At 43.8% G+C, this 11,050-nt stretch overlaps 1 pseudogene; it reads left to right on the top strand.

The window, feature by feature from the left end:
* The first annotated feature begins 2,791 nt into the window (after positions 1 to 2,791).
* Positions 2,792 to 9,940, top strand: LOC138843107 (cullin-1 pseudogene; annotated as a pseudogene).
* The last annotated feature ends 1,110 nt before the right edge of the window (positions 9,941 to 11,050 follow it).

Here is an 11,050-nt window from a genome sequence, read left to right on the forward strand (position 1 = left end):
TCTCTCCACTCATCCATGTAACCTCGCTCCTCCCCTCCCCCCAGTCCGAGCGACTGGGCACTCTCTCAGGTCCTGTCTGGAGAGGTGCCCATCCGTCCTTAGAGATGTCCCTTCCCTAATAAACCTTGATATTTTACCTCCCACTCTCTGACTCATGCCTGAATTCTTTCTTGGGCAAAGACAAGAACCCTGCAATTTCTTCGGTAACATTTTTGGCAACCACGAAGGGATTTTGAGATGACATCGGAGGTCAGTATTCCTTCTCTCAAGCGGGACCGGATCTGTGGAAGTGACCATTGAGTGTCCAGCACCCCACAGCTCTCTGAGAACGCGGAGTCCCCCCAGCCATGGCTTAGCTACGGCCGAAACTCCAGAGGGATTGTAAGGAACAGGAGGGAAATTAGGAAGGGCAGTTGGCTGAGAGCCTGGAGACCCCCTGAGCTCGCTTTGGCTTCCCGGTGGCCGGACTGCGACCCAGGACCAGGTCTCTCTCTTGGAGGCAGCAATCCCAATTAAGGAACCTTCATGGAACTATAATACCCCTGAGGGAAGAAAAAGTAGGAACCACATGCTGGCTTGTCTTTTAGCAGGTCTAAGGGTAGCCAGTAAGGCAAGACCAAATAACTTTAATAAGCTATCAATGATAGAACAGGGACCACAGGAAAATCCAGCTGCCTTTCTAGAAAGGCTCAAAGAGGGTCTTGATAAGTATACTGATTTAGATCCTGACACTGCTGTAGGAAATGCCATATTAGGGGATAGGTTCCTAACTCAAGCCACCCCTGATATTAGAAGAAAGCTTCAGAAATTAGGGATGGGACCAAGCACCCCCTTGTCTGACATTATCAAGGCTGCTTCTGCTGTTTATTTTAACAGAGACCAGGAGGAGGAGGAGCGAGACAAGCAGAAGGAGCAGTGTAAGGAAGGGCGGCAGGCCCAGTTGATAGCTGCTTTGCGCGGTAATCTGCCATCAAAGGGACCCAACAAGGCCGGCCCACTTCCAAGTGGTAACTGCTTTCACTGCGGGAAGCCAGGGCACTGGGCTAGAGGCTGCTGTAGCAGCAGCTGGCTTCCAAAGAAACCCTGTCCGCTTTGCAAAAAGCCTGGCCACTGGAAGCGAGACTGCCCCGAGAGTCGAAGGACCCCAGGGTCAGAATCGCAAAACCTGTTGGCCCTAAACTGAAGGAGCCCTTCGCTCTGTCTGGCTCCCGAAGCAACCATCGCCATCAAGGGGGCAGAGCCTAGGGTCACAGTTGATGTGGCAGGTAGGACCGTAAATTTTCTCTTAGACACGGGGGCCGCCTACTCTGTACTTGTCTCATATTCTGGGCAACTCCCCTCACAGTCCAGCCAAGTAATGGGAGTCAACGAGGTGCCTTCCCTAAGGAGATTCACACCCCCTTTGTGTTGCCTTTGGGGGAAGACCATATTTTCCCACCAGTTTTTAGTAATGGCTGAGTGTCCCACTCCCCTATTGGGAAGGGACCTCCTAAGTAAGTTGGGAACTCGAGTGACTTTCTCTGCACATGAGGATGGCCAGATTCCTACTATTGCCACGTGCAGTCCCCTGCCTTCTGACACACCATGTGAAGAGATAGAGCTACAAATTAACCCACAGGTATGGGCCTCAGACATACCTGGCTGGGCCTTGAAGGCCCGCCCAATCTTTATTAAACTTAAAGACCCTAATAATTTTCCAAATCGGAAGCAATATCCTATAAGCTTATATCCAGAAGCTAGAGATATACTTAAAGACCCTAATAATTTTCCAAATCGGAAGCAATATCCTATAAGCTTATATATCCAGAAGCTAGAGAAGGCCTTCAGCCACTGATTGACAAGTTCCTAAAGCACGGGTTGTTGACACCCTTCAATTCCCCTTGCAATATGCCCATCCTGCCAGTTAGAAAGAAAGATGGGGAGTACAGACTAGTTCAAGACTTGCGGGTCATTAATGAGGCAGTAATACCCATTCACCCTATTCTGCCTAATCCCTATACAATACTTGGAGAAATACCTCCAGGAACTAAGTGGTTTTCAGTCTTAGACCTTAAGGATGCTTTTTTCTGTATCCCTATAGACCCCTCTTGTCAGTTTTTGTTTGCCTTTGAATGGGTCAATAGACAGAACTTAAAGCAATAGCTAACCTGGACCGTATTACCATAGGGGTTCCAGGATGTGCCACACCTATTTGGACAGGTCCTCACTGAGGACTTAAAGGGCCTATCTCTTGAGGGGGGTGCACAATAATCCATAATGTAGATGGTTAAATGCAAATGATTTGTTAGTCTGTCTCGTTTCCCAGCCTGAGACTCTAGTTTTGTACATTGGCTTAACTTCCCAGCAAAACTAGCTACTAGGTATCCAGAGGAAAACAAAGCATTGCTAGTCCATTAGAGTGTTAATTATTTAACCCTTATCCTCGCCCCTGAGGAGAGAAAACCAGCCCCAGAGATGATATGGGCCACGCAGCAAATTCCTACTTCTGAAAACTTCAGGCAGTCCCAGTTTTCTCTATGAGGTTCCTAGATACAGGGAAACAGCACAGTTCCTAAACCAGGCTCTTGACAGGCAGCCAAAGCAGAGCCCCCTCCTTTGGGGGAAAGAGCAAACCACAGCCTTTGGTCAGCTAAAGGATGCTATGACTAAAGCCCCTGTGCTAGGACTGCCAGATCCAGAGAGACCCTCCCAGCTGTACATCACTGGGAGGCAGGGAGTCACCTTAGGAGGGTTAACTCAGGATCTGGGACCTGTTAAGCAACCTGTGGGCTACTTTTCTAAAACCTTAGACATGGTTGCACAAGGATGGCCTCACTGCCTAAGGATGATAGCAGCAGCTGCCTTGCTGACAGAGGAGGTATCTAAAATTACAGTGGGGCAAAATATCGCCCGTTATACCTCACATCAAATACCTCACATCTATTAGAGCAAAAGGGCTTTCACTGGCTCACAGATAGTAGGATACTAATGTATCAGGTCCTCCTTCTGGAAAATGCTCAGGTAAAAATAAGACATTGCTCTACTCTAAACCCGGCTACTTTAATGCCAGTTCCAGGGGAAAGTGGTCCCCTCCACTCCTGTACTGAGACTATAGACTTGATCTATGCCAGCAGAAGGGACCTAAAAGACAGCCCCCTGACTAACACAGATGAAGCAGCTTTGTCAGACAGGACCTGCTTCTCAGGGTATGCAACAGTTGCAGCATGGCACGTTATTGAAGCATGCTCTGCCCCCAGGAACTTTTGCTCAGTTAGCAGAACTGATTGCATTAAATAGAGCTCTAGATCACACAGGGATTTGTAAGGCATCTTCACTCTGCATGGAGACCTCAGTCTTCCGGTAAGGTAGAAAGAACCAACCAGGCTCTATGGAAAACATCACAAGTATAGAATTGTGTGCTTGGTAAGAAAGGTTTAGAAGGAAAGAGTGTTGTTGGTAAGAAGGGTTAAAAAGGAAAGAGCTTTTTAAATAAGGAAAGGACATAGTTTGTAAGAATCCTGATGGCTAGTTACTCTAGACTGGAATGGAAATGATGGAATGCTTCAAGTAAGTTGAAGAAGGTGTGCATAAGTCACAAAAGGTTATGAAAGAAAGAAATAATTGGACATGCTAACTGCTGCTCCAGGAGGTATCTGTGCCATGTTCCAGGAAGAATGTTGTCTCTGGGTCAATCAGACTAGACAGGTACAAATCCAAATTCGTATTTTTCCTGGAAAAAGCCAAACAGCTCCAGGACCAGGCAAAGCAGGGCTGGGATTTCTGGCCTGACATCTGGTCATGGAAATCCTGGCTATTTCCTCTCCTTGGCCCAATAACTTCTGTAATCTTGATGCTTCTCTTTGCACTGAGTGTTTTTAACGCCCTTGTTCATTTTGTCTCTAACAGACTAAAATGATCGTCAGACAAGGCTTCCAGCCCATTCCATTGGACGACCTGAGGAGCCCTCTGGACCGAGCAGCACAGTCTTTCCAAGGCCACTGTTGCACACCATAAGACAGAAAGCAAGAGGAAATACCCAAATCCCCCTCAATGCCCATATGCCAGCTTTGAAGAAGTTACAGAAAACGGAACTCCATCCATAATCCCAAAGAAGAATTTTGGGTATTACCTCTTGAGGGGGGGAATGTTAGGTAGGAAGTCAGTTATGAGCTTATGTGTGTGCGACATAAAGGCCTAAAGAGAAGACATCTATGTCCAGCATATGCTGCATCTCAAGGTCATCCAGATGGTATTTCAGGGGCAGCCCAGTATTCACATCCTGCCCTGCCCTGCCCCCTTCCACCTGATAACCTGCCAGGTGGGGGGGTCCCCACCCCTTCTGCCTGACAAATCTTCCACAATCTCCCAGGTGCAGCCCAGTATTTGCATCTCAAACACCCTGCTCCCTTCTTCCTGTCTGATAACATTTGCACCCATAAAGTCCTTTGTTTCAGACCTTCAAGAGAAAACTCAGGGAGAAGCTTCTTAACATTTGCAAAACTCAGGGAGAAGTTTCTTAACATTTGCATCCAAAAAGCCCTTTGTTCCAAGAGGAACAGGTGGGGAAGCAAGACCTATCTCCTTAAAAACCCCTGGCCTCAACCGGACTGCGCGCTCAGCCCTCTGCCTCTCTGCTGAGTCGCCTGCCTGGTCTGGCCAGGTGTAATCTCTCCACTCACCAATGTAACCTCGCACCTTCCCCACCCCTAGTCCTAGCGACTGGCCACTCTCTCAGGTCCTGTCTGGAGAGGTGCCCATCCATCTTTACGGATGTCCCTTCCCAAATAAACCTTGCTTTTACCTCCCCCGAAAAAAATGATTAAGAAGGAAAGAAATGGTGAAACAATCAACATCCCATATGGATGCCAGTTTGTGTCCTGGCTGCTCCTCTTCTGATCCAGCTCTCTGTTTATGGCCTGGGAAAGCAGTGTAAAGATGACCCAAGTGCTTGGGCCCCTGCATCCATGTGGGAGACCTGGAAGAAGCTCCTGGCTCCTGGCTTCATATAGGCCCAGCTCCAGCCATTGCGGCCATTTGGGTTGTGAACCAGAAGATAGAAGATCTTTCTCCCTGTCTCTCCCTCTCTCTGTCTGTAACTACACTCTTCAAATAAATAAATAAATAAATAAACAAAACTTGTATCTACAAAGCACATTGAATCTATTAAAAACTTATTAAGCAGGGACCAGCACTGTGTCATAATGGGTAAAGCCACTGCCTGCTGTGCTGGCATCCATATAGGCACTGGTTTGAGTCCTGGCTGCTCCACTTCCTGCCCAGATCTCTGCTATCACCTCAGAAAGCAGTAAAAGATGGTCTAAGGGCTTGGGACCCGGCACCCACATGGGAGACATGGAATAAGCTCCTTGCTGGCTCTTGGCTTTGGATCGGCATAGCTTCAGCCATTGTAGCCTTTTGGGGAGTGAACCAGTAGATGAAAGACCATTCTCTCTGTCTCTCACTCTCTCTGTAACTGTACCTGTCAAAATAAAATAAAATGAAGTATTTAAAAAATTAAAATTAAAATTGCCAGTGCCACGGCTCAATAGGCTAATCCTCTGCCTGCAGCGCCAGCACACCGGGTTCTAGTCCCAGTCAGGGACACCGGATTCTGTCCCGGTTGCTCCTCTTGCAGCCCAGCTCTCTGATGTGGCTCAGGAGGGCAGTGGAGGATGGCCCAAGTGCTTGGGCCCTGCACCCGCATGGGAGACCAGGAGAAGCACCTGGCTCCTGCCTTCGGATCAGCGTGGTGCGCCGGCCATTGCGGGGTGAACCAACGGAAAAGGAAGACCTTTCTCTCTGTCTCTCTCTCTCACTGTCCACTCTGCCTATCAAAAAAAAATTTTAATTTAAATTTAAAAAGCACATGATGAATTCCCCTACATTTGGATTTGAGTAGTCAATGCTGAGTTCTGGATCATGATTCTCTTAGTAGTCTTGTATGTTTGTCTTGCCATCAAAGTTAGAACATAATTATCAGTGAACCACAGCTTTCTAAGCCAGCTATCACAGTGGCAAAAAGTTTACATGATCTTATCAACTGGCTAAAAGAGAACTGGTAACCTATTGCTTCAAAAACAGATGAACTTGTAGGCATCTGTGTTCCAGATGGCAATCCTGCTTCAGTACATCATTGAAGATGCCTGCACTGTACAACAGTTGACCAGTAGCAGCACTCAACTGAAAATGGATGTTTTGGCCCAAGTCCTACAGATCTTATTGACGTTGAAGTGATTAGTCATAGAAAATAAAAATGCAAATATTAATGAGGTGGAATTGAAGCCAGATACCTCAATATAATTATAATGATTATAAAAGTCAGAAATTAAGGGTTAACATCATTTTGCAAATGAAAAGTGAACAGAAGCAGGAACAAGACACCACACACAAAAAATTATTGAGTAATGTGGCAAATTACTGGTTCAAGCACCCATCATGAGAATCATGAAAATGATGAGGGTTCTGAGACACTTCTGGAAAGGGTTCTGAAGCAGTTACTTGGTGAAATTATCACTCAGTTGTTACACAGAGAGAGCAGGAGAGGCAGAGAGAGGTCTTCGATCTGCTGGTTCACTCTCCAATTGGCCACAATGGCTGGAGCTGCGCCAATCCGAAGCCAGGAAATAGGAGCTTCCTCTGTAGCAGCCATTTGGGGGGTGAACCAATGGAAAGGAAGACCTTTCTCTCTGTCTCTCTCTCACACTGTCTGGCTCTGCCTGTCAAAAAAAAAAAAAAAAAAAAAAAAAAAAAAAAAAAACACCTGAGACCAAAATTCCAGTCAGCTGGTCTCAGATGCTCAGGACTGTTATATTTCAAGTCTGTAAATATGAACACCAATGCCGTTTAAGCTAATTTTAGAACAGAGGAGAATGTAATCTTCCATATTGAAGCCTTCATGCTATTGCACTTAAATCAACATATTGGCTACCTGATTAACAACTGCCTTCTTGGATAGCACATACCATATTTGGCAGCACCTTGAGAGCAAGTCTAAATGGGGCCAATGTGTAATCTGCTATGAAAAACTTTTTGTACAGTGTTTCGTTTTCTAATGTGAAAAATAAAAAAGGACTTCTGAAGAAATAAAAATGGACAAATCTAAACCACTTATATATGAATTCTAAAACTAAGGGTTATTTCTCTTTTTTTCGAAGATTTATTTATATATCTGAAAGGCAAAGTTACGGAGAGGCAGAGGCAGAAGCAGAGAGAGAGAGAGAGAGAGAGAGAGGTCTTCCATCCTCTGTTTCACTCCCCAAATTGCTTCAATGCCCGGAGATGGACCGATCTGAAGCCAGGAGCCAAGAGCTTCTTCCACGGTCTCCCATGGGGGTGCAGGGGCCCAAGAACTCGGGTCATCTTCTACTGTTTTCCCAGGCCATAGCAGAGAGCTAGATCAGAAGTAGAGCAACCAAGACTTGAACTGGCGCCCATATGGGATGCCAACACAGCAGGTGGCGGCTTTACCCGCTACGCCACAGCGCTGACCCTTAACAGTTATTTTTTAAAGGTAAAAGTGTACTAATGTTTACTATAGGATGGGGAGAGAGGAAGGAAGGCAAAATGGGGAAATGTTGATTAGTGCATACTGAATTACAGCTAGATAGTAAGTAATCCTGGAGTTCTATTGCACAATAGAATGGCTGTGGATAATATTAATGCACTGCATATTTCTTTATAAAAAAACTAAAAGATAAGATTTGGAATATTTTCCCCATAGAGAAATGGTAAATTTTGGAGGAAATGGATATGTTTACCATGACTGGACATTGAACTATGTATACATGTAACAAACCATCACATGGTAGACCATAGATATGCATAATTTTATGTTTCTGTTAAAATGCTCAATATTTTTAATTTTATTCGATGTTTACTGAACACTGGGGACAGAGAGTTGAGCGGACATCCTTCCTGCTTTTGTGGAACTGATACATCATGAGATAGATGGGGCAAGTTTTTTTTTTTTTTAACACATAAGCATATAATTGGCTAAATGCTAATGAATGGCTTCAGAAATAAAATATATATGGCATGGAGATGAGTGATCAGAGAATGATAGTTCAGATGTACTACTCGGGAAAGTTTTTAGGTAAGATGATATTTGAGCAGAAATCTGAATGAAGTGAAGGAGGAAGCACATTGCAGGAAGAAAAAAGAGTAAGTACTTATAATTAAATTAAAGGGAGCATGTTTACGCATGTGTGGAAAATGAACTTTAGTAAAACGCTGGAGGAACACACACCGAAGTGTTCCCAGAGATCTCTCTGAGGAAATGCAAACTTCACATTTTGCTTTATCTTCCTTTACTTAGTCTATGCCTTCTTTAGGGACCTTGAAAAGGCTATGTTCCTGTTTGCCTCTACATGTTCTCTCTGTCTGGAAGGAGGGAGAACTTCCCACTTCTTTACCTAGTTCCACACAGCTACCACTCAACTCTTGGTATAAATGCCACCCCTTCAGGAAAACTCCTAATATTCTGGAGGAGGACACAGTCTTCTTGTTACACTCCTGGTACTTGGCACTTCACTGAAGTACTTATCATTATTTTCACAACATCTTTATGGGTGCAACTGGTTGCTGACTGTCTCTCCCACCACAGTGTAAGTTCTTGGAAGGTATAGGATCATGTCTGTTTTATTCATAACTGTATCCACAAGACCAAGTGCATATCTTTATTCATATGAGGTGCTTGACCAAATTCATTCTAGGGTCGAGTGTCATGATAACAAAGACGGATTGCAACTGGAAAGCAAGAAAACGCTGTTTTGGGCTGAAATAATTTTTCTTCTTTTTTTCCCTGGATGTTCAAATTTCATCTACATTAACTGCTCGATTTGATAAATTTATTCTGTATACATGTTTTGAAATATTTCATGCATAATACAAGTATTATGTACTAATAAAAAAAATGTAAAATAAGATGCCAGCTCAAAAGCAACTTTCTCTGTGACTCCTGCTTTGATTCTCCTAACTATCCCTCCAGTAAATACAAGTGGATCTTAAAAAGAAGTCAGAGTTTTAAAGCTCCAAGTTCAACTTCTGGCATGATAGTTAACACACGTGATTCAAACAATAGCAATCCTTTGTTCTTCCTTTCCCTAGTCTCAACCTCACTCTCCATTCTGTCTTTCCAGAGGTAACCACTTTCAACATGCTCTTTTGGTCTTTTTATTGACAAATAAACAGTTGTTTATATGACAAATAAAATTTACCTGCATTTATCATTCACAAAATGTGGATTTGAAATATATATGTTATACAATGGCAAAATCAAGCTTATTAACATATGCATGAACAAATACATCTATCATTTTCTGTGGTGAGCTCCCTTAAAACTTACTGATAGCAATTTTTATAAGTATAATACATTATTATTGACTTCAGTCACAATATTGTACAATAGATCATATGAACTCATTCATTCTCTAACTGGAATTTTATATACTTTGATTCATAACTCCTCAACCCCCAACCCATCTTCTCTCCAAGTCCTTGGTACCACAATACTACCCTCTACTTCTGTAAGTTCAACTTATTCAGATTCATCATGTGGTATTTCTCCTTCTGTGGCCAAATTATTTCATTTAACATACTTTCCTCTAGGTTCATCCATGTTGCCACAAATGATAGAATTTCATTCTTCATTATAGGCTAAGTAGTATTCCACTGTATGTGTGTGTGTGTGTGTATCATATTTTCTTTTCTTATTTTATTCAATTAATTTGAAATAGACACTGCTAATTTAGTGTAATCCTATTTTTGTACAAAACTTTTTGCATATTTACTCTAAAGCAAATGCACAGAAACGAGGATGGAAGATATATTAAACTTAAAAATTGGTAACCTTGGCTACTCCCGGTACTGTTTGTGTGCTCATTCATCCAGACCTGGTGCCTCTTTTGTGAAGCGGCAGCTGAGGAGACTCAGACTAAAAGTCCCAGGAAGGAGTCAAGGATGAGAACAATGATCATAATAATTTGAAGGGGACAGGACAGGACGGTTCTGTAGTACAGTTTAAGAGGCCACATAGTATATTAACAAAAGCCTATTGTGAATGACAGACAGGGTTTGTCAATGAGGCAGATCAGATTCTGACTTGACAGGCAGCCTATCATGAATCAGACACACATGCACAACCAGAAATGGAGGCTACAGATACATTTGAAGTGTTCAGCAGCACAGAGCAGGCGTCTACTTACAAGGGAACCTGCTAGTTTACACCTGAACTCTGCCCTTACAGGCCAAGATTACATTCTCAATTAGAAAACTGCAGGCCGGCGCCACGGCTCACTAGGCTAATCCTCCACCTGTGGTGCCGGCACATTGCGTTCTAGTCCCGGTCAGGGCGCCGGATCCTGTCCCGGTCGCTCCTCTTCCAGTCCAGCTCTCTGCTGTGGCCTGGGAGTGTAGTGGAGGATGGCCCAAGGCTTGGGCCCTGCACCCGCATGGGAGACCAGGAGAGGTACCTGGCTCCTGGCGTGGATCGGTGCAGTGCACCGGCTGCAGTGGCCATTGGGGAGTGAACCAACGGAAAAGGAAGACCTTTCTCTCTGTCTCTCTCTCTCAATGTCCACTCTGCCTGTCAAAAAAAAAAAAAAAAGAAAAGAAAACTGCAATTTTGCTCCATCATATTCTGAGTACGGCAATGCAGTGTTCTCCATTCTTTTATTTCCCCATCCCCATTTTTTTTATTGTACACAAAGTAACTGGTGTATGCATAAGCATATCGCATTTTTTTCTCTTCTCTCTCTCTCTCTCGCTCCTAGATGGCAGTGGTTCTAGTTTTTGCGCCATCTTCTGCTGCCTTCCCAGGAGCATCAGTATTTAGTACATGAGTTTATTATACCTCTTGAAAATTTTCCTATACATAGTAAAAACCTGAAGGTAATTTGTACAGTTTGAAATGACTTTCTATGCACAAAAAGAGCCTCATCAAATACAGAAAAGTGGCATTCTCTGTGTTCAGACTACAATTTATGACATAACTGACTTTTGATGTTGCATTAAGTAAGCTCCGCAGTACAAGGGGCATAAAACCTGATCAAAGTTATATATGGCAAAAATATCG

The sequence above is a fragment of the Oryctolagus cuniculus genome, chromosome X, assembly GCF_051225735.1.
Source record: "Oryctolagus cuniculus isolate XC-2025 breed Fujian yellow rabbit chromosome X, ASM5122573v1, whole genome shotgun sequence".
Lineage (NCBI taxonomy): Eukaryota > Metazoa > Chordata > Mammalia > Lagomorpha > Leporidae > Oryctolagus > Oryctolagus cuniculus.